Source organism: Protopterus annectens, chromosome 13.part0 (genome assembly GCF_019279795.1).
Source record: "Protopterus annectens isolate FY-2018-M chromosome 13.part0, PAN1.0, whole genome shotgun sequence".
NCBI classification, from domain to species: domain Eukaryota; kingdom Metazoa; phylum Chordata; order Ceratodontiformes; family Protopteridae; genus Protopterus; species Protopterus annectens.
Window position 1 is genome coordinate 179,023,001 of NC_056747.1, and position 25,089 is coordinate 179,048,089.

Sequence of the window (25,089 nt, forward strand, 5' to 3'; positions counted from 1 at the left end):
CGTTGTGAGCCCATAGGGCGAATGGAGCGGTTTACAGCTGAGAGAGGCTGAGAGGCAATCAGTTATAGAGAGAGACTGAGTTCTACAGGCATAGGAAAGGTAAGAGACATAACCTGTTACTAAGTAGCAGAGAAAAAAGGAGAACAAAGGTATAGCTGTGCTGGGGGGGATGGTTATGTAAGATAGTTTTACAACAGAGAGAGAGATTTTTTTATAGGAAGTGCCAAAGGCAGGAAAGGAAGTTTATACAGAGGGATAATAGAGGGGGCCAGTAGCAAAATAGTGGTGATAGTCAAAGGTGTCTTATTTAGTAAAAACTTCCAGACTTACCTGGGATAATTCCCATTGTAAAGCACTCCTCGGGTGGGGGGTAAGTACATAAATAGAGAGTACAAGCACTGATATCAGAGTCTAACTGGTCTACAGAGCTAGTTGGTTTCTACAACCAATGAAAGATGGTATTCCAAAGCCTAAGATCTGCTGCCCTCTAGTGGATAATGTAGGGAAAACACGAATTCTACTAGGATAGTAGGGGGATAAGTTAATAAAGAGATGGTAGGAGGGGTAGGTCCACGGGTGTGCTAGCCCTTACAAAATAGTTTAAAATTTACTGCAGTCATTAGTAATTTAAAGTTATCGCACTCACAAGATTAAAGTTAAATCATACATATACTGTAGGATAACACCTACACTGTGAGGCTGAATGTAGAGGGTCAAGGTAGATCCTGAGGGGCTTCTAGGATTACGTTTTCCTACTATTCAGTAGGATATCATTAGCCTTACAGGGTTTCAAATAGAAGGACCGGCTGTGTCTCCACACAGAACTTAGAAGCACGCACCACCCAGAGAGCTAGGGGCTTTTGGCCAAAGCAGAGGGAATTTTAAAAATCTATGAATTAGTTCAGAGGTAAGTTTTCCCTAGCACAATGGCACTTGTGAATTAGTTCAGTGGTTAGTTTTTCCAAGCACAATAGCACATGTGAATTAGCTCAATGGTAATTTTTCCATAGCACAATAGCACCTATGACTTAGTTCAGTGGTAACTCTTCCCTAGCACAATACCACTTATGAATTAGTTCAGTAGTATGTTTTCCCTAGCACAGTAGCACCAATGAATCAGTTAATTCGTAGGTTTTCCCTAGCACAATAGCACCTATGAACAAGTTCAATGGTAAGTTTTCTTTAGCACACTAGCACCTATGAATTAGTTCAGTGGTAAGTTTTCCCTAGCACAATAGCCCCTATGAGTTAGTTCAGTGGTAAGTTTTCTTTAGCACAATAGCACCTATGAATTAGTTCAGTGGTAAGTTTTCTTTAGCACAATAGCACCCATGAATTTGTTCAATGGTAAGTTTTTCCAAGCACAATAGCACCTATGAATCAGTTCATTGGCAAGTTTTCCCTAGCACAATAGCACCTATGAACTAGATCAGTTGTAAGTTTTCTTTAACATAATAGCACCTATGAATTATCTCAGTAGTACGTTTTCCCTAGCACAATAGCACCTATGAATTAATTCAGTGGTATCTTTTCCCTAGCACAATAGCTCCAATTAATTAGTTCAGTGGTAACCCTTCCCTGCCACAATAGCACCTATGAATTAGTTCTGTGGTATGTTTTCCCTAGCACAAAAGCACCTGTGAATTAGTTCAGTGGTAACTTTCCCTAGCACAATAGCACCAATGAATTAGTTCAGTGGTAAGTTTTCCCTAGCACAATAGCTCCTATGAATCAGTTCAGTGGTAAGTTTTCCCTAGTACAATAGCACCTATAAATCAGTTCAGTGTTAAGTTTTCCCTAGCACAATAGCTCCTATGAATCACTTCAGTGGTAAGTTTTCCCAAGAACAATAGCACCTATGAATTAGTAAAGTGGTAGGTTTTCCCTAGCACAAAAGCACCTATGAATTAGTTGAGTGGTAAGTTTTCTCTAGTACAATAGCACCTGTGAATTAGTTCAGTGGTAAGTTTTTCCAAGCACAATAGCACTTATGAATTAGCTCAGTGGTAATTTTTCCCTAGCACAATAGCACCAACGAATTAGTTCAGTTGTAAGTTTTTCCTAGCACAATAACACCTATGAATCAGTTCATTGGTAAGTTTTCGTTAGCACAATAGCACCTATGAACTAGTTCAGTAGTACGTTTTCCCTAACATAATAGCATCTATGAATCAGTTCAGTGGTAAGTTTTCCCTAGCACAATAGCACCTATGAATTAGTTAAGAGATAAATTTTCCCTAGCAGAATAGCACCTATGAATTAGTTTATTGCCAAGTTTTCCCTTGCACAATAGCACCTATGAATTGCTTCATTGCCAAGTTTTACCTAGCACAAAAGCACCTATGAATCAGTTCCGCTGTAAGTTTATCCTAGCAAAATACCACCTATGAATTAGTTCAGTGGTATGTTTTCCCTAGCACAATAGCTCCAATGACTTAGTTTAGTGGTACTCTTCCCTAGACAATACCACTTATGAATTAGTTCAGTAGTACGTTTTCCCTAGCACAGTAGCACCTATGAATCAGTTCATTGGTAGGTTATCCCTAGCACAATAGCACCTATGAACAAGTTCAGTGGTAAGTTTTCCCTGCACAATAGCACCTATGAATTAATTCAGTGGTAAGTTTTCCCTAGCAGAATAGCTCCTATGAATTAGTTCAGTGGTAAGTTTTCCTTAGCACAATAGCACCTATGAATTAGTTCAGAGATAAATTTTCCCTAGCAGAATAGCACCTATGAATTAGTTTATTGCCAAGTTTTCCCTAGCACAATAGCACCTATGAATTGCTTCATTGCCAAGTTTTACCTAGCACAAAAGCACCTATGAATCAGTTCCACTGTAAGTTTATCCTAGCAAAATACCACCTATGAATTAGTTCAGTGGTATGTTTTCCCTAGCACAATAGCTCCAGTGACTTAGTTTAGTGGTACTCTTCCCTAGACAATACCACTTATGAATTAGTTCAGTAGTACGTTTTCCCTAGCACAGTAGCACCTATGAATCAGTTCATTGGTAGGTTATCCCTAGCACAATAGCACCTATGAACAAGTTCAGTGGTAAGTTTTCCCTGCACAATAGCACCTATGAATTAGTTCAGTGGTAAGTTTTCCCTAGCACAATAGCCCCTATGAATTAGTTCAGTGGTAAGTTTTCTTTAGCACAATAGCTCCTATGAATTATTTCACTGGTAAGTTTTCTTTAGCACAATAGCACCCAATAATTAGTTTAGTGGTTTGTTTTCCCTAGCACAATAGCACCTATGAATCAGTTCATTGGTAAGTTTTCCCTGCCACAATAGCTCCTATGAACTAGTTCAGTGGTAAGTTTTCTTTAGCACAATAGCACCTATGAATTAGTTAAGTGGTACGTTTTCCCTAGCACAATAGCTCCAATTAATTCAATGGTAACCCTTCTCTAGCACGATAGCACCTATAAATTAGTTCAATGGTAAGTTTTCCCTAGCGCAAGAGCACCTGTGAATTAGTTCATTGGTAACTTTTCCCTAGCACAATAGCACCAAAGAATTAGTTCAGTGGTAAGGTTTCCCTAGCACAATAGCACTTATAAATCATATCACTGGTAAGTTTTCCCTAGCACAATAGCACCTATGAATTTGTTCAGTGGTAAGTTTTCCCTAGCACAATATCACGTATGAATTAGTTAAGTGGTAAGTTTTCCCTAGCACGACAGCACCTATGAATCAGTTTATTGGTAAGTTTTCCCTAGCACAATACCACCTATGATTCAGTTTATTGGTAAGTTTTCCCTAGCACAATAGCACCAGTGAATTAGTTCAGTGATAAGTTTTCCCTATCACAATAGCACCAATGAATTAGTTCAGTGGTAAGTTTTCCCTAGCACAATAGCACCAGTGAATTAGATCAGTGGTAGGTTTTCCCTAGCACAATAGCTCCTATGAATCAGTTCATTGGTGAGTTTTCACTAGCACAAAAGCACCTATGAATCAGTACAGTGGTAAGTTTTCAATGGCACCTATAAATTAGTTCAGTGGTAAGTTTTCCCTAGCACAATAGCACCTATGAATTAGTTCAGGGGTAAGTTTTCCCTAGCAAAATAGCACCTATGAATTAGTTCTGTGGTACGTTTTTACTAGCACAATAGCACCTATGAATTAGCTCAGTGGTAATTTTTCCCTAGCATAACAGCACCTGTGAATTAGTTCAGTGGTAACTCTTCCCTAGCACAATACCACTTATGAATTAGTTCAGTAGTACGTTTTTCCTAGCACAATAGCACCTATGAATTAGCTCAGTGGTAAGTTTTCCCTAGCACAATACCACCAATTAATTAGTTCAGTGGTAAGTTTTCCCTAGCACAGTAGCTCCTATGAATCAGTTCAGTGTTAAGTTTTCCCTAGCACGATGGCACCTATGAAGTAGCTCAGTCTTAAGTTTTCTCCAGCACAAAAGCACCTATGAATTAGTTCAGTAGTAAGTTTTCCCTACCAAAATAGCTTCTATGAATAAGTTCATTGGTAAGTTTTCCCTAGCACAATAGCACCTATAAATCAGTTAAGTGGTAAGTTTTCCCTAGCACGATAGCACCTATGAATTAGTTCAGTGGTAAGTTTTCCTTAGCAAAATAGCTCCAATGAATTAATTCGGTGGTATCTCTTCCGTAGCACAATAGCACGTATGAATTAGTTCAGTGGTAAGTTTTCCCTGCACAAAAGCACCTGTGAATTAGTTCATTGGTACGTTTTCCCTAGCACAATAGCACCAATGAATTAGTTCAGGGGTACGTTTTCCCTAGCACAATAGCACCAACGATTTAGTTTAGTGGTAAGTTTTCCCTAGCACAATACCACCATTTAATTAGTTCAGTGGTAAGTGTTCCCTAGCACAGTAGCTCCTATGAATCAGTTCAGTGGTAAGTTTTCCCTAGCACAATAGCTTCTATGAATCAATTCATTGCTAGTTTTTCCCTAGCACAATAACACCTATGAATTAGTTCAGTGGAAAGTTTTCCCTAGCACAATAGTACCTATGAATTAGTTCAGTGGTAAGTTTTCCTAGCACAATAGCACCTATGAATTAGTTCATTTGTGCGTTTTCGCTAGCACAATAGCACCTATGAATAAACTCAGTGGTAAGTTTTCCCTGGCACAATAGCACCAATGAATTAGTTCATTGGTAAGTTTTCCCTAGCACAATAGCACCTATGAATTAGTTCAGTAGTATGTTTTCCCCTAGCACAATAGCACCTATGAATCAGTTCATTGGTAAGTTTTCCCTAGCACAATAGCAACTATGAACTAGTTCAGTGGTAAGTTTTCCCTAGCACAATAGCACCTATGAATCAGTTCAGTGGTAAGTTTTCCCTAGCACAATAGCACCTGTGAATTAGTTCAGTGGTAAGGTTTTCCAACCACAATAGCACCTATGACTTAGCCCAGTGGTAATTTTTCTTTAGCACAATAGCACCTATGAATCAGTTCATTAATACGTTTTCCCTAGCACAAAAACACCCATGAACTAGTGCAGTGGTAAGTCTTCCATACCACAATGGCACCTATGAATTAGTTCAGTGGTAAGTTTTCCCTAGCAAAATAGCACCTATGAATCAGTTCAGTGGTAAGTTTTCCCTAGCACAATAACTCCAATGAATTAGTTCAGTGGTAACCCTTCCCTAGCACAATAGCACCTATGAATTAGTTCATTGGTAAGTTTTCCCTGGCACAATAGCACCTATGAATTACTTCATTGGTAAGTTTTCCCTAGCACAATAGCACCTATAAATCAGTTCATTGGTTAAGTTTTCGCTAGCACAGTAGCAACTATGAATTAATTCAGTGGTAAGTTTTCCCTAGCACAGTAGCAACTATGTATTAGTTCAGTGGTAAGTTTTCCCTAGCATAATACCACCATCGAATTAGTTCAATGGTAAGTTTTCCCTAGCACAAAGGCACCAATGAATTAGCTCAGTGGTAAGTTTTCCCTAGCACAATAGCAGCTATGAATTAGCTCAGTGCTAAGTTTTCCCTAGCACAAAGGCACCAATGAATTAGCTCAGTGGTAAGTTTTGCCTAGAACAATAGCACCTATGAATTAATTCAGTGGTAAGGTTTCCCAAGTACAATAGCACCTCTGAGTTAGTTCAGTGGTAAGTTTTTTCTACCACAATAGCTCCTATGAATTAGCTCAGTGGTAAATTTTCCCTCGCACAATAGCACCAATGAATTAGCTCAGTGGTAAGTTTTCCCTAGCACAATAGCACCAATGAAATAGTTCAGTGGTAACTCTTCCCTAGCACAAAACCACTTATGAATTAGTTCAGTAGTATGTTTTCCCCTAGCACAATAGCACCTATGAATCAGTTCATTGGTAAGTTTTCCCTAGCACAATAGCACCTATGAATCAGTTCAGTGGTAAGTTTTCCCTAGCATAAAAGCCCCTGTGAATTAGTTCAGCGGTAACTCTTCCCTAGCACAATACCACTTATGAATTATTTCAGTAGTACGTTTTTCCTAGCACAATAGAACCTATGAATTAGCTCAGTGGTAAGTTTTCCCTAGCACAATACCACCAATTAATTAGTTCAGTGGTAAGTTTTCCCTAGCACAGTAGCTCCTATGAATCATTTCAGTGGTAAGTTTTCCCTAGCACAATGGCACCTATGAAGTAGTTCAGTCTTAAGTTTTCTCCAGCACAAAAGCACCTATGAATTAGTTCAGTAGTAAGTTTTCCCTACCAAAATAGCTTCTATGAATCAGTTCATTTGGTAGGTTTTCCCTAGCACAATAGCACCTATGAATTAGTTCAGTGGTAAGTTTCCCTAGCACAATAGCACCCATGAACTAGTTCAGTGGTAAGTTTTCCTTAGCAAAATAGCTCCAATTAATTAATTTGGTGGTATCTCTTCCGTAGCACAATAGCACGTATGAATTAGTTCAGTGGCAAGTTTTCCCTGCACAAAAGCACCTGTGAATTAGTTCATTGGTACGTTTTCCCTAGCAAAATAGCACCAATGAATTAGTTCAGGGGTACGTTTTCCCTAGCACAATAGCACCAATGATTTAGTTTAGTGGTAAGTTTTCCCTAGCACAATACCACCATTTAATTAGTTCAGTGGTAAGTTTTCCCTAGCACAGTAGCTCCTATGAATCAGTTCAGTGGTAAGTTTTCCCTAGCACAATAGCTTCTATGAATTGGTTCATTGCTAGGTTTTCCCTAGCACAATAATACCTATGAATCAGTTCAGTGGAAAGTTTTCCTTAGCACAATAGTACCTATGAATTAGTTCAGTGGTAAGTTTTCCTAGCACAATAGCACCTATGAATCAGTTCAGTGGTAAGTTTTCCCTACCACGATAGCACCTATGAATTAGTTCAGTGGTAAGTTTCCCTAGGACAATAGTACCCATGAACTAGTTCAGTGGTAAGTTTTCCTTAGCAAAATAGCTCCAATGAATTAATTCAGTGGTATCTCTTCCATAGCACAATAGCACGTATGAATTAGTTCAGTGGCAAGTTTTCCCTGCACAAAAGCACCTGTGAATTAGTTCATTGGTACATTTTCCCTAGCAAAGTAGCACCAATGAATTAGTTCAGGGGTACGTTTTCCCTAGCACAATAGCACCAATGATTTAGTTTAGTGGTAAGTTTTCCCTAGCACAATACCACCATTTAATTAGTTCAGTGGTAAGTTTTCCCTAGCACAGTAGCTCCTATGAATCAGTTCAGTGGTAAGTTTTCCCTAGCACAATAGCTACTATGAATCGGTTCAGTGGAAAGTTTTCCTTAGCACAATAGTACCTATGAATTAGTTCAGTGGTAAGTTTTCCTAGCACAATAACACCAATGAATTAGTTCAGTAGTATGTTTTCCCCTAGCACAATAGCACTAATGAATCAGTTCATTGGTAAGTTTTCCCTAGCACAATAGCACCAATGAATTAGTTCATTGGTAAGTTTTCCCTAGCACAATAGCACCTATGAATTAGTTCAGTAGTATGTTTTCCCCTAGCACAATAGCACCTATGAATCAGTTCATTGGTAAGTTTTCCCTAGCACAATAGCACCTATGAATCAGTTCATTGGTAAGTTTTCCATAGCACAATAGCACCTATGAACTAGTTCAGTGGTAAGTTTTCCCTAGCACAATAGCACCTATGAATCAGTTCAGTGGTAAGTTTTTCCTAGCACAATAGCACCTATGAACTAGTTCAGTGGTAAGTTTTCTCTAGCACAATAGCACCTATGAACTAGTTCAGTGGTAAGTTTTCCCTAGCACAATAGCACCTGTGAATTAGTTCAGTGGTAAGGTTTTCCAACCACAATAGCACCTATGACTTAGCCCAGTGGTAATTTTTCTTTAGCACAATAGCACCTATGAATCAGTTCATAAATACGTTTTCCCTAGCACAAAAACACATATGAACTAGTTCAGTGGTAAGTCTTCCATACCACAATGGCACCTATGAATCAGTTCAGTGGTAAGTTTTCCCTAGCACAATAGCACCTCTGAGTTAGTTCAGTGGTAAGTTTTTTCTACCACAATAGCTCCTATGAATTAGCTCAGTGGTAAATTTTCCTTCGCACAATAGCACCAATGAATTAGCTCAGTGGTAAGTCTTCCATACCACAATGGCACCTATGAATTAGTTCAGTGGTAAGTTTTCCCTAGCAAAGTAGCTCCTTTGAAACAGTTCATTGGTAAGTTTTCCCTAGCACAATAGCACCTATGAATCAGTTCAGTGGTAAGTTTTCCATAGCACAATAGCACCTATGATTCAGTTTACTGGTAAGTTTTCCCTAGCACAATAGCACCAGTGAATTAGTTCAGTGGTAAGTTTTCCCTAGCACAATAGCTCCTATGAATCAGTTCATTGATGAGTTTTCACTAGCACAATAGCACCTATGAATCAGTACAGTGGTAAGTTTTCAATGTCACCTATAAATTAGTTCAGTGGTAAGTTTTCCCTAGCACAATAGCACCTATGAATTAGTTCAGGGGTAAGTTTTCGCAAGCACAATAGCACCTATGAATTAGTTCCGTGGTACATTTTCACTAGCACAATAGCACCTATGAATTAGCTCAGTGGTAATTTTTCCTTAGCATAATAGCACCTGTGAATTAGTTCAGTGGTAAGTTTTCCCTAGCATAAAAGCCCCTGTGAATTAGTTCAGTGGTAACTCTTTCCTAGCACAATGCCACTTATGAATTATTTCAGTAGTATGTTTTTCCTAGCACAATAGAACCTATGAATTAGCTCAGTGGTAAGTTTTCCCTAGCACAATACCACCAATTAATTAGTTCAGTGGTAAGTTTTCCCTAGCACAGTAGCTCCTATGAATTAGTTCAGTGGTAAGTTTCCCTAGCACAATAGCACCTATTAACTAGTTCAGTGGTATGTTTTCCCTAGCACAATAGCACCTATGAATCCCCTGGCACAATAGCACCTGTGAATTAGTTCATTGGTAAGGTTTTCCAACCACAATAGCACCTATGACATAGCCCAGTGGTAATTTTTCTTTAACACAATAGCACCTATGAATCAGTTCATTAATACGTTTTCCCTAGCACAATAGCACCTATGAACTAGTTCAGTAGTAAGTCTTCCATACCACAATGGCACCTATGAATTAGTTCAGTGGTAAGTTTTCCCTAGCAAAGTAGCTCCTTTGAAACAGTTCATTGGTAAGTTTTCCCTAGCACAATAGCACCTATGAATCAGTTCAGTGGTAAGTTTTCCATAGCACAATAGCACCTATGATTCAGTTTATTGGTAAGTTTTCCCTAGCACAATAGCACCTATGAATTAGCTCAGTGGTAAGTTTTCCCTAGCACAGTACCAGCAATTAATTAGTTCAGTGGTAAGTTTTCCCGAGCACAATAGCTCCTATGAATCAGTTCATTGGTGAGTTTTCACTAGCACAATAGCACCTATGAATCAGTACAGTGGTACGTTTTTAATGTCACCTACAAATTAGTTCAGTGGTAAGGTTTCCCTAGCACAATAGCACCTATGAATTAGTTCAGGGGTAAGTTTTCCCAAGCACAATAGCACCTATGAATTAGTTCCGTGGTACATTTTCACTAGCACAATAGCACCTATGAATTAGCTCAGTGGTAATTTTTCCTTAGCATAATAGCACCTGTGAATTTGTTCAGTGGTAAGTTTTCCCTAGCATAAAAGCCCCTGTGAATTAGTTCAGTGGTAACTCTTCCCTAGCACAATACCACTTATGAATTATTTCAGTAGTACGTTTTTCCTAGCACAATAGAACCTATGAATTAGCTCAGTGGTAAGTTTTCCCTAACACAATACCACCAATTAATTAGTTCAGTGGTAAGTTTTCCCTAGCACAGTAGCTCCTATGAATTAGTTCAGTGGTACGTTTTCCCTAGCACAATGGCACCTATGAACTAGTTCAGTCTTAAGTTTTCTCCAGTACAAAAGCACCTATGAATTAGTTCAGTAGTAAGTTTTCCCTACCAAAATAGCTTCTATGAATCAGTTCATTGGTAAGTTTTCCCTAGCACATTAGCACCTATGAATCAGTTCAGTGGTAAGTTTTCCCTAGCACGATAGCACCTATGAATTAGTTCAGTGGTAAGTTTCCCTAGCACAACAGCACCTATGAACTAGTTCAGTGGTTATTTTTCCTTAGCAAAATAGCTCCAATGAATTAATTCAGTGGTATCTCTTCCGTAGCACAATAGCGCGTATGAATTAGTTCAGTGGTAAGTTTTCCCCGCACAAAAGAACCTGTGAATTAGTTCATTGGTACGTTTTCCCTAGCACAATAGCACCAATGAATTAGTTCAGGGGTACATTTTCCCTAGCACAATAGCACCAATGATTTAGTTTAGTGGTAAGTTTTCCCTAGCACAATACCACCATTTAATTAGTTCAGTGGTAAGTTTTCCCTAGCACAGTAGCTCCTATGATTCAGTTCAGTGGTAAGTTTTCCCTAGCACAATAGCTTCTATGAATTAGTTCATTGCTAGGTTTTCCCTAGCACAATAATACCTATGAATCAGTTCAGTGGAAAGTTTTCCCTAGCACAATAGTACCTATGAATTAGTTCAGTGGTAAGTTTTCCCTAGCACAATAACACCTATGAATCAGTTCAGTGGAAAGTTTTCCCTAGCACAATAGCACCTATGAATTAGTTCAGTGGTAAGTTTTCCCTAACACAATAGTACCTATGAATTAGTTCAGTGGTAAGTTTTCCCTAGCACAATAGCACCTATGAATTAGTTCAGTGGTAAGTTTTCCTAGCACAATAGCACCTATGACTTAGACCAGTGGTAATGTTTCTTTAGCACAATAGCACCTATGAGTCAGTTCATTAATACGTTTTCCCCTAGCACAAAAACACCTATGAACTAGTTCAGTGGTAAGTCTTCCATACCACAATGGCACCTATGAATTAGTTCAGTGGTAAGTTTTCCCTGGCACAATAGCACCAATGAATTAGTTCATTGGTAAGTTTTCCCTAGCACAATAGCACCTATGAATTAGTTCATTGGTAAGTTTTCCCTAGCACAATAGCACCTATGAATTAATTCAGTGGTAAGTTTTCCCTAGCACAATACCACCTATGAATCAGTTCATTGGTAAGTTTTCGCTAGCACAGTAGCAACTATGAATTAGTTCAGTGGTAAGTTTTCCCTATCACAATAGCACCTGTGCATTAGTTTAGTAGCAAGTTTTCCCTAGCACAATAGCACCTATGGATTAGCTCAGTGGTAAGTTTTCCCTAGCATAATACCACCAATGAATTAGTTCAATGATAAGTTTTCCCTAGCACAATAGCAGCTATGAATTAGCTCAGTGCTAAGTTTTCCCTAGCACAAAGGCACCAATGAATTAGCTCAGTGGTAAGTTTTCCCTAGCACAATGGCACCAATGAAATAGTTCAGTGGTAACTCTTCCCTAGCACAAAACCACTTATGAATTAGTTCAGTAGTATGTTTTCCCCTAGCACAATAGCAGCTATGAACTAGTTCAGTGGTATGTTTTCCCTAGCACAATAGCACCTATGAATCCCCTAGCACAATAGCACCTGTGAATTAGTTCATTGGTAAGATTTTCCAACCACAATAGCACCTATGACTTAGCCCAGTGGTAATTTTTCTTTAGCGCAATAGCACCTATGAATCAGTTCATTAATACGTTTTCCCTAGCACAATAGCACCTATGATTCAGTTTATTGGTAAGTTTTCCCTAGCACAATAGCACCAGTGAATTAGTTCAGTGGTAAGTTTTCCCTAGCACAATAGCACCAGTGAATTAGATCAGTGGTAAGTTTTCCCTAGCACAATAGCTCCTATGAATCAGTTCATTGGTGAGTTTTTACTAGCACAATAGCACCTATGAATCAGTACAGTGGTAAGTTTTCAATGTCACCTATAAATTAGTTCAGTGGTAAGTTTTCCCTAGAACAATAGCACCTATGAATTAATTCAGTGGTAAGGTTTCCCAAGTACAATAGCACCTCTGAGTTAGTTCAGTGGTAAGTTTTTTCTACCACAATAGCTCCTATGAATTAGCTCACTGGTAAATTTTCCCTCGCACAATAGCACCAATGAATTAGCTCAGTGGTAAGTTTTCCCTAGCACAACAGCACCAATGAAATAGTTCAGTGGTAACTCTTCCCTAGCACAAAACCACTTATGAATTAGTTCAGTAGTATGTTTTCCCCTAGCACAATAGCACCTATGAACTAGTTCAGTGGTATGTTTTCCCTAGCACAATAGCACCTATGAATCCCCTAGCACAATAGCACCTGTGAATTAGTTCATTGGTAAGGTTTTCCAACCACAATAGCACCTATGACTTAGCCCAGTGGTAATTTTTCTTTAGCGCAATAGCACCTATGAATCAGTTCATTAATAAATTTTCCCTAGCACAATAGCACCTATGATTCAGTTTATTGGTAAGTTTTCCCTAGCACAATAGCACCAGTGAATTAGTTCAGTGATGTTTTCCCTATCACAATAGCACCAATGAATTAGTTCAGTGGTAAGTTTTCCCTAGCACAGTAGCACCAGTGAATTAGATCAGTGGTAGGTTTTCCCTAGCACAATAGCTCCTATGAATCAGTTCATTGGTGAGTTTTCACTAGCACAATAGCACCTATGAATCAGTACAGTGGTAAGTTTTCAATGTCACCTATAAATTAGTTCAGTGATAAGTTTTCCCAAGCACAATAGCACCTATGAATTAGTTCAGGGGTAAGTTTTCCCTAGCACAATAGCACCTATGAATTAGTTCCGTGGTACATTTTCACTAGCACAATAGCACCTATGAATTAGCTCAGTGGTAATTTTTCCTTAGCATAATAGCACCTGTGAATTAGTTCAGTGGTAAGTTTTCCCTAGCATAATAGCACCTGTGAATTAGTTCGGTGGTAACTCTTCCCTAGCACAATACCACTTATGAATTAGTTCAGCAGTACGTTTTTCCTAGCACAATAGCACTTATGAATTATTTCAGTAGTACGTTTTTCCTAGCACAATAGCACCTATGAATTAGCTCAGTGGTAAGTTTTCCCTAGCACAATACCACCAATTAATTAGTTCAGTGGTAAGTTTTCCCTAGCACAGTAGCTCCTATGAATCAGTTCAGTGGTAAGTTTTCCCTAGCACAATTGCACTTATGAACTAGTTCAGTCTTAAGTTTTCTCCAGCACAAAAGCACCTATGAATTAGTACAGTAGTAAGTTTTCCCTACCAAAATAGCTTCTATGAATCAGTTCATTGGTAAGTTTTCCCTAGCACAATAGCACCTATGAATCAGTTCAGTGGTAAGTTTTCCCTAGCACGATAGCACCTATGAATTAGTTCAGTGGTAAGTTTCCCTAGCACAATAGCACCTATGAACTAGTTCAGTGGTTATTTTTCCTTAGCAAAATAGCTCCAATGAATTAATTCAGTGGTATCTCTTCCATAGCACAATAGCGCGTATTAATTAGTTCAGTGGTAAGTTTTCCCTGCACAAAAGCACCTGTGAATTAGTTCATTGGTACGTTTTCCCTAGCACAATAGCACCAATTAATTAGTTCAGGGGTACGTTTTCCCTAGCACAATAGCACCAATGATTTAGTTTAGTGGTAAGTTTTCCCTAGCACAATACCACCATTTAATTAGTTCAGTGGTAAGTTTTCCCAAGCACAGTAGCTCCTATGAATCAGTTCAGTGGTAAGTTTTCCCTAGCACAATAGCTTCTATGAATCAGTTCATTGCTAGGTTTTCCCTAGCACAATAACATCTATGAATCAGTTCAGTGGAAAGTTTTCCCTAGCACAATAGTACCTATGAATTAGTTCAGTGGTAAGTTTTCCTAGCACAATAGCACCTATGAATTAGTTCAGTCGTGCGTTTTCACTAGCACAATAGCACCTATGAACAAGCTCAGAGGTAAGATTTCCCTGGCACAATAGCACCAATGAATTAGTTCATTGGTAAGTTTTCCCTGGCACAATAGCACCAATGAATTCGTTCATTGGTAAGTTTTCCCTAGCACAATAGCACCTATGAATTAATTCAGTGGTAAGTTTTCCCTAGCACAATACCACCTATGAATCATTTCATTGCTAAGTTTTCGCTAGCACAGTAGCAACTATGAATTACTTCAGTGGTAAGTTTTCCCTATCACAATAGCACCTGTGCATTAGTTTAGTGGCAAGTTTTCCCTAGCACAATAGTGACTATGGATTAGCTCAGTGGTAAGTTTTCCCTAGCATAATACCACCAACGAATTAGTTCAATGGTAAGTTTTCCCTAGCACAATAGCAGCTATGAATTAGCTCAGTGGTAAGGTTTCCCTAGCACAAAGGCACCAATGAATTAGCTCAGTGGTAAGTTTTGCCTATAACAAAAGCACCTATGAATTAATTCAGTGGTAAGTTTTTTCTACCACAATAGCTCCTATGAATTAGCTCAATGGTAAATTTTCCCTTGCACAATAGCACTAATGAATTAGCTCAGTGGTAAGTTTTCCCTAGCACAATAGCACCAATGAAATAGTTCAGTGGTAACTCTGCCCTAGCACAAAACCACTTATGAATTAGTTCAGTAGTATGTTTTCCCCTAGCACAATAGCACCTATGAATCAGTTCATTGGTAAGTTTTCCCTAGCACAATAGCACCTATGAACTAGTTCAGTGGTACGTTTTCCCTAGCACAATAGCACCTATGAATCCCCTAGCACAATAGCACCTGTGAATTAGTTCAGTGGTAAGGTTTTCCAACCACAATAGCACCTATGACTTAGCCCAGTGGTAATTTTTCTTTAGCACAATAGCACCTATGAATCAGTTCATTAATACGTTTTCCCTAGCACAATAGCACCTATGAATTAGTTCAGGGGTAAGTTTTCCCTAGCAAAATAGCTCCTTTGAAACAGTTCATTGGTAAGTTTTCCCTAGCACAATAGCACCTATGAATCAGTTCAGTGGTAAGTTTTCCATAGCACAATAGCACTTATGATTCAGTTTATTGGTAAGTTTTCCCTAGCACAATAGCACCAGTGAATTAATTCAGTGATAAGTTTTCCCTATCACAATAACACCAATGAATTAGTTCAGCGGTAAGTTTTCCCTAGCACAATAGCTCCTATGAATCAGTTCATTGGTGAGTTTTCACTAGCACAATAGCACCTATGAATCAGTACAGTGGTAAGTTTTCAATGGCACATATAAATTAGTTCAGTGGTAAGTTTTCCCTAGCACAACAGCACCTATGAATTAGTTCAGGGGTAAGTTTTCCCTAGCACAATAGCACCTATGAATTAGTTCCATGGTACGTTTTCACTAGCACAATAGCACCTATGAATTAGCTCAGTGGTAATTTTTCCTTAGCATAAGAGCACCTGTGAATTAGTTCAGTGGTAAGATTTCCCTAGCATAAAAGCACCTGTGAATTAGTTCAGTGGTAACTCTTCCCTAGCACAATACCACTTATGAATGAGTTCAGCAGTACGTTTTTCCTAGCACAATAGCATTTATGAATTAGCTCAGTGGTAAGTTTTCCCTAGCACAATACCACCAATTAATTAGTTCAGTGGTAAGTTTTCCCTAGCACAGTAGCTCCTATGAATTAGTTCAGTGGTAAGTTTTCACTAGCACAATGGCACCTATGAACTAGTTCAGTCTTAAGTTTTCTCCAGCACAAAAGCACCTATGAATTAGTTCAGTAGTAAGTTTTCCCTACCAAAATAGCTTCTATGAATCAGTTCATTGGTAAGTTTTCCCTAGCACAATAGCACCTATGAATTATTTCAGTGGTAAGTTTCCCTACCACAATAGCACCTATGAACTAGTTCAGTGGTAAGTTTTCCTTAGCAAAATAGCTCCAATGAATTAATTCAGTGGTATCTCTTCCGTAGCACAATAGCACGTATGAATTAGTTCAGTGGTAAGTTTTCCCTGGACAAAAGCACCTGTGAATTAGTTCATTGGTACGTTTCCCCTAGCACAATAGCACCAATGAATTAGTTCAGGGGTACGTTTTCCCTAGCACATTAGCACCAATGATTTAGTTTAGTGGTAAGTTTTCCCTAGCACAATACCACCATTTAATTAGTTCAGTGGTAAGTTTTCCCTAGCACAGTAGCTCCTATGAAATAGCACCAATGAATTAGTTCAGGGGTACGTTTTCCCTAGCACATTAGCACCAATGATTTAGTTTAGTGGTAAGTTTTCCCTAGCACAATACCACCATTTAATTAGTTCAGTGGTAAGTTTTCCCTAGCACAGTCGCTCCTATGAATCAGTTCAGTGGTAAGTTTTCCCTAGCACAATAGCTTCTATGAATCAGTTCATTGCTAGGTTTTCCCTAGCAAAATAACACCTATGAATCAGTTCAGTGGAAAGTTTTCCCTAGCACAATAGTACCTATGAATTAGTTCAGTGGTAAGTTTTCCTAGCACAATAGCACCTATGAATTAGTTCAGTCGTGCGTTTTCACTAGTACAATAGCACTTATGAATAAGCTCAGTGGTAAGTTTTCCCTAGCACAATAGCACCAATGAATTAGTTCATTGGTAAGTTTTCCCTATCAAAATAGCACCTGTGCATTAGTTTAGTGGCAAGTTTTGCCTAGCACAATAGCACCTATGGATTAGCTCAGTGGTAAGTTTTCCCTAGCATAATAGCACCAATGAATTAGTTCAATGGTAAGTTTTCCCTAGCACAAAGGCACCAATGAATTAGCTCAGTGGTACGTTTTCAATAGAACAATAGCACCTATGAATTAATTCAGTGGTAAGGTTTCCCAAGTACAATAGCACCTCTGAGTTAGTTCAGTGGTAAGTTTTTTCTACCACAATAGCTCCTATGAATTAGCTCAGTGGTAAATTTTCCCTCGCAGAATAGCACCAATGAATTAGCTCAGTGGTAAGTTTTCCCTAGCACAACAGCACCAATGAAATAGTTCAGTGGTAACTCTTCCCTCACACATAACCACTTATGAATTAGTTCAGTAGTATGTTTTCCCCTAGCACAATAGCACCTATGAATCAGTTCATTGGTAAGTTTTCCCTAGCACAATAGCACCTGTGCATTAGTTTAGTAGCAAGTTTTCCCTAGCACAATAGCACATATGGATTAGCTCAGTGGTAAGTTTTCCCTAGCATAATACCACCAACGAATTAGTTCAATGGTAAGTTTTCCCTAGCACAAAGGCACCAATGAATTAGCTCAGTGGTAAGTTTTCCCTAGAACAATAGCACCTATGAATTAATTCAGTGGTAAGGTTTCCCAAGTACAATAGCACCTCTGAGTTAGTTCAGTGGTAAGTTTTTTCTACCACAATAGCTCCTATGAATTAGCTCAGTGGTAAATTTTCCCTCGCACAATAGCACCAATGAATTAGCTCAGTGGTAAGTTTTCCCTAGCACAATAGCACCAATGAAATAGTTCAGTGGTAACTCTGCCCTAGCACAAAACCACTTATGAATTAGTTCAGTAGTATGTTTTCCCCTAGTACAATAGCACCTATGAATCAGTTCATTGGTAAGTTTTCCCTAGCACAATAGCACCTATGAACTAGTTCAGTGGTATGTTTTCCCTAGCACAATAGCACCTATGAATCCCCTAGCACTATAGCACCTGTGAATTAGTTCAGTGGTAAGGTTTTCCAACCACAATAGCACCTCTGACTTAGCCCAGTGGTAATTTTTCTTTAGCACAATAGCATCTATGAATCAGTTCATTAATACGTTTTCCTTAGCACAATAGCACCTATGAACTAGTTCAGTGGTAAGTTTTCCATACCACAATGGCACCTATGAATTAGTTCATTGGTAAGTTTTCCCTAGCACAATAGCACCTATGAATCAGTTCAGTGGTACGTTTTCCCTAGCACAATAGCACCTATGAATTAGTTCAGTGGTAAGTTTTCCCTAGCCAATACCACCTATGAATTAGTTCAGTGGTAAGTTTCCATAGCAGAGTAGCACCTATGAATTAGCTCAGTGGTAAAGTTTCCCTAGCACAATAGCTCCAATGAATTAGTTCAGTGGTAACCCTTCCCTAGCACAATACCACCTATGAATTAGTTCAGTGGAAACCTTTCACTAGCACGAAAGCACCTGTGAATAAGTTCATTGGTAAGTTTTCCCCTAGCACAAAAGCACCAATGAATTAGTTCAGTGGTACGTTTTCCCTAGCACAATAGCACCAATGAATTAGTTCAGTGGAAAGTTTTCCTTGGCACAAAAGCACCTGTGAATTACTTCACTGGTAAGTTTTCCCTAGCATAACAGCACACCTATAGGTTCATAGGTTCATACTAGGCTATCTGCCCTAGGGCATTTATAAGTCTAGCCAGAGTGTGTTTGGCTTTCACCACCCATTTTAAATGAATTTTGCTATGCCCTTTTTCGAGGTTAGTATACTGGGCCTCTGTCTAACAGTGACACAGAAGTTTCCATAGCACAGTAGCACCTATGAATTAGCTCAGTGGTAAAGTTTCCCCTAGCACAATAACTCCAATGAATTAGTTCAGTGGTAACCCTTCCCTAGCACAATACCACCTATGAATTAGTTCAGTGGTAAGTTTCCCAAGCACAATAGCACCTATGAATTATTTCAGTGGAAACTCTTCCCTAGCACAATACCACTTATGAATTAGTTCAGTAGTACATTTTCCCTAGCACAGTAGATCCAATGAATTAGTTCAATGGTAAGTTTTCCGTAGCACAATAGCACATATGAATCATTTCAGTGCTAACTTTTCCCTAGCACAGTAGCTCCTATGAATCAGTTCATTGCTACGTTTTCCCTAGCACATATGAATCATTTCAGTGCTAACTTTTCCCTAGCACAGTAGCTCCTATGAATCAGTTCATTGCTACATTTTCCCTAACACAATACCACCTATGAATTAGTTCAGTGGTAAGTTTCCCTAGCACAATAGCACCTATGAATTAGTCCAGTAGTAAGTATTCCCCAGCACAATAGATCCTATGAATTAGTTCAGTGGTAAGTTTTCCCAAGCACAATAGCACCTATGAATAATTTCAGTGGTAAGTTTTCCCGAGCAACTTAGCTCCTATGAATCAGTTCAGTGGTAAGTTTTCCCTCGCAAAATAGCTCCTATGAATCAGATCATTGGTACGTTTTCCCTAGCACGAAAGCTCCTATGAATTAGTTCAGTGGTACATTTTCCCTAGTACAATAGCACCTGTAAATTAGTTCAGTGGTAAGTTTTCCCTAGCACAATAACAGCTGTGAATTAGTTCAGTGGTAAGTTCTCCCAATGACAACAGCAACTATTTTATTAGTTCAATGTTAAGTTTTTCCTACCAAAATAGCACCTATGAATTATTTCAGTGGTAAGTTCCCCCTAGCACAATAGCTCCAATTAATTATTTCATTGGTAAGTTTCCCTAGCACACTAGCCCCTATTAATTAGTTCATTGGTAAGTTTTCCCTAGCACAATAGCACCTATGAATCAGTTCAGTGATAAGTTCCCCTAGTAAAATAGCTCCAGTGAATTAGTTCACTGGTAAGTTTTCCCTAACACAATAGTTCCTATGAATCAGTTCATTGCAAAGTTTTCCCTACAACAATAACACCTATGAATTAGTTCATTGCTAAGTTTTCCTTAACACAATAGCACCTATGAGTCAGTTAATTGGTAAGTTTTCCCCAGCACAATAGCTCCAATGAATTAGTTCAGTGGTTACTCTTCCCTAGCAAATACCACCTATGAATTAATTCAGCAGTACGTTTTCCCTAGCACCATAGCACAGATGAAGTAGTTCAGTGGTAAGTTTTCCTTAACACAATAGCACCTATGAATCAGTTCATTGGTAAGATTTTCCCTAGCACAATAGCTTCTATGAACTAGTTCAGTGGTAAGTTTTTCCTAGCACAATAGCACCTATGAATTAGTTCAGTGATAGTTTTCCCTAGCACAATAACACCTATGAATTAGTTCAGTGGTAAGTTTTACCTAGCACAATAGCACCTTTGAATCCCCTAGCACAATAGCACCTGTGAATTAGTTCATTGCTAAGTTTTCCCTAGCACAATAGCACCTATAAATCAGTTCATTGGTAAGTTTTCCCTAGTACAATAGCACCTATGCATTAGTTCAGTGGTAGGTTTTCCCTAGCACAATAGCTCCTATGAATTAGCTTAGTGGTAAGGTTTCCCTAGTACAAAGGCACCAATGAATTAGTTCAGTGATAAGTTTTCCCTTGCACAATATCACCTATAAACTGCTTCAGTGGTACAAGTTCCCTAGCACAATAGCACTCATGAATTAGCTGAGTGGTAATTTTTCCCTAGCACAATACCACTTATGAATTAGTTCAGTAGTACGTTTTCCCTAGTACAATAGCACCTACGAATTAGCTCAGTGGTAAGTTTTCCCTAACACTGTAGCAACTATGAATCAGTTCATTGGTAAGGTTTCCCTACCACAATAGCACCTGTGAATTAGTACAGTGGTAAGTTTTCCCTAGCACAATAGTACCTATGAATAAGTTTAGTGATGCGTTGTCTTTAGCACAATGGCACCTATGAATTAGTTCAGTGGTAAGTTTTCCCCGGCACAATAGCACCTATGAATTAGTTCAGTGGTAAGTTTTCCCTAGCACAATAGCACCTATGAATTAGTTCAGTGGTAAGTTTCCCTAGCACAATAGCACCTATGAATCAGTTCATTGCTAAGTTTTCCCTAGCACAATAGCACCTATGAATCAGTTCCGTGGTAAGTTTTCCCTAGCACAATAGCACCTATGAATTAGTTCAGTGGTAAGTTTTCCCTAGCACAATAGCACCTATGAATTAGTTCAGTGGTATGTTGTCCCTAGAACAATAGCTCCAATAAGTTAGTTCAGTGGTAACTCTTCCCTAGCACAATAGCAGTTATGAATTAGTTCAGTACTAAGTTTTCCCTAGCACAGTAGCACCTATTAATCAGTTCATTGGTAGGTTTTCCCTACCACAATAGCACCTATGAATTAGTTCAGTGGTAAGTTTTCTCTAGCACAATCGCTCCTATGAATCAGTTCAGTGGTAAGTTTTTCCCAGCACAATACCACCTATGAATAAGTTCAGTGGTAAGTTTCCCTAGCACTATAGCACATATGAATTATTTCAGTGGCAACCCTTCCCTCCACAATAGCACCTATGAATTAGTTCAGTGGTAAATTTTCCCTAGCGCAAAAGCACCTGTGAATTAGTTCACTGGTAAGTTTTCCCTAGCACAACAGCATCAATGAATTAGTTTAGTGGTAAGTTTTCTGTAGCACAATAGCTCCTATGAATCAGTTCAGTGGTAAGTTTTCCCTAGCACAATAGCTCCTATGAATCTGTTCATTGCTAAGTTTTCCCTACCACAATAGCACCTATGAATTAGTTCAGTGGTAAGTTTTCTCTAGCACAATCGCTCTTATGAATCAGTTTAGTGGTAAGTTTTTCCTAGCTCAATATCACCTGTGATTTTGTTCAGTGGTACGTTTTCCCAAGCACAATAGCACCTATGAATTAGTTCAGTCATACGTTTTCACTAGCACAATAGCACCTATGAATTAGCTCGGTGGAAAGTTTTCCCTGGCACAATAGCACCTATTAATCAGTTCAGTGGTAAGTTTTCTCTAGCACAGTAGCACCTATGAATTATTTCAGTGGCAACCCTTCCCTCCACAATAGCACCTATGAATTAGTTCAGTGGTAAATTTTCCCTAGCGCAAAAGCACCTGTGAATTAGTTCATTGGTATGTTTTCCCTAGCACAATAGCATCAATGAATTAGTTTAGTGGTAAGTTTTCTGTAGCACAATAGCTCCTATGAATCAGTTCAGTGGTAAGTTTTCCCTAGCACAATAGCTCCTATGAATCTGTTCATTGCTAAGTTTTCCCTACCACAATAACACCTATGAATTATTTCAGTGGTAAGTTTTCTCTAGCACAATCGCTCCTATGAATCAGTTTAGTGGTAAGTTTTTCCTAGCTCAATATCACCTGTGATTTTGTTCAGTGGTACGTTTTCCCAAGCACAATAGCACCTATGAATTAGTTCAGTCATACGTTTTCACTAGCACAATAGCACCTATGAATTAGCTCGGTGGAAAGTTTTCCCTGGCACAATAGCACCTATTAATCAGTTCAGTTGTAAGTTTTCTCTAGCACAGTAGCACCTATGAATTAGTTCAGTGGTAAGTTTTCCCTAGCACAAAAGCCCTGTGTATTTGTTCAGTGGTAAGTTTTCCCTAGCACAATGGCACTAAGGAATTAGCTCAGTGGTAAGTTTTCCCTAGCACAATAGCACCTATAAATTAGTTAAAAGGTAAGTTTTCCCTAGTACAATAGCACCTGTGAATTAGTTCAGTGGTAAGTTTTCCTTAGTGCAATAGCATCTATGAATTAGCTCAGTGGTAAGTTTTCCCTAGCACAATAGCACCAATGAATTAGTTTAGTGGTAAGTTTTCCCTAGCACAATAACACCTATGAATTAGTTCATTGCTAAGTTTTCCCTAGCACAATAGCACCTATGAATCAGTTCATTGCTAAGTTTTCCCTAGCACAATAGCACCTATGAATCAGTTCTGTGGTAAGTTTTCCCTAGCACAATAGCACCTATGAATTAGTTCAGTGGTAAGTTTTCCCTAGCACAATAGCACCTATGAATTAGTTCAGTGGTATGTTTTCCCTAGAACAATAGCTCCAATAAGTTAGTTCAGTGGTAACTCTTCCCTAGCACAATAGCAGTTATGAATTAGTTCAGTACTAAGTTTTCCCTAGCACAGTAGCACCTATTAATCAGTTCATTGGTAGGTTTTCCCTACCACAATAGCACCTATGAATTAGTTCAGTGGTAAGTTTTCTCTAGCACAATCGCTCCTATGAATCAGTTCAGTGGTAAGTTTTTCCCAGCACAATACCACCTATGAATAAGTTCAGTGGTAAGTTTCCCTAGCACTATAGCACCTATGAATTATTTCATTGGCAACCCTTCCCTCCACAATAGCACCTATGAATTAGTTCAGTGGTAAATTTTCCCTAGCGCAAAAGCACCTGTGAATTAGTTCATTGGTAAGTTTTCCCTAGCACAATAGCATCAATGAATTAGTTTAGTGGTAAGTTTTCTGTAGCACAATAGCTCCTATGAATCAGTTCAGTGGTAAGTTTTCCCTAGCACAATAGCTCCTATGAATCTGTTCATTGCTAAGTTTTCCCTACCACAATAGCACCTATGAATTATTTCAGTGGTAAGTTTTCTCTAGCACAATCGCTCCTATGAATCAGTTTAGTGGTAAGTTTTTCCTAGCTCAATATCACCTGTGATTTTGTTCAGTGGTACGTTTTCCCAAGCACAATAGCACCTATGAATTAGTTCAGTCATACGTTTTCACTAGCACAATAGCACCTATGAATTAGCTCGGTGGAAAGTTTTCCCTGGCACAATAGCACCTATTAATCAGTTCAGTTGTAAGTTTTCTCTAGCACAGTAGCACCTATGAATTAGTTCAGTGGTAAGTTTTCCCTAGCACAAAAGCCCTGTGTATTTGTTCAGTGGTAGTTTTCCCTAGCACAATGGCACTAAGGAATTAGCTCAGTGGTAAGTTATCCCTAGCACAATAGCACCTATAAATTAGTTAAAAGGTAAGTTTTCCCTAGTACAATAGCACCTGTGAATTAGTTCAGTGGTAAGTTTTCCCTAACACAATAGCACCTATGAATCGGTTCAGTGGTAAGTTTTCCCTAGCACAATAGCACATATGAACTAATTCAGTGATAAGGTTTCCCTAGCACAATAGCACCAATGAATTAGTTCAGTGGTAACTCTTCCCTTGCACAATACCACTTATGAATTAGTTCTGTAGTATGTTCTCCCTAGCACAATAGCACCTATGAATTAGTTCTGTAGTACGTTTTCCATAGCACAATAGCAACTATGAATCCGTTCCGTGGTAAGTTTTCCCTAGCACAATAGCACCTATGAATTAGCTCAGTGGTAAGTTTTCCCTAGCACAATAGCACCTATGAATTAGTTCTGTAGTACGTTTTCCCTAGCACAATAGCAACTATGAATCAGTTCATTAGTAAGTTTTCTCTAGCACAATAGTACCTAGGAATCAGTTCATTGCTAAGTTTTCCCTACCACAATAGCACCTATGAATTACTTCAGTGGTACGTTTTCCCTATCACAATAGCACCAGTGTATTAGTTCAGTGGTAAGTTTTCCCTCGCACAAAAGCACCTATGAATTAGTTCGGTGGGAAGTTTTCCCTAGTATAATAGCACCTATGAATCAATTCATTGGTATGCTTTCCCTAGCACAATAGCACCTATGAATTAGTTCAGTGGTTAATTTTCCCTAGCACAAAAGCACCTGTGAATTAGTTCATTGGTAAGTTTTCCCTAGCACAATAGCACAAATGAATTAGTTTAGTGGTAAGTTTTCCGTAGCACAATAGCTCCTATGAATCAGTTCAGTGGTAAGTTTTCCCTAGCACAATAGTTCCTGTGAATCAGTTCATTGCTAAGTTTTCCCTAACACAATAACACCTATGAATCAGTTTAGTGGTAAGTTTTTCCTAGCTTAATATCACCTGTGATTTCGTTCACTGGTAAGTTTTTCCAAGCACAATAGCACCTAT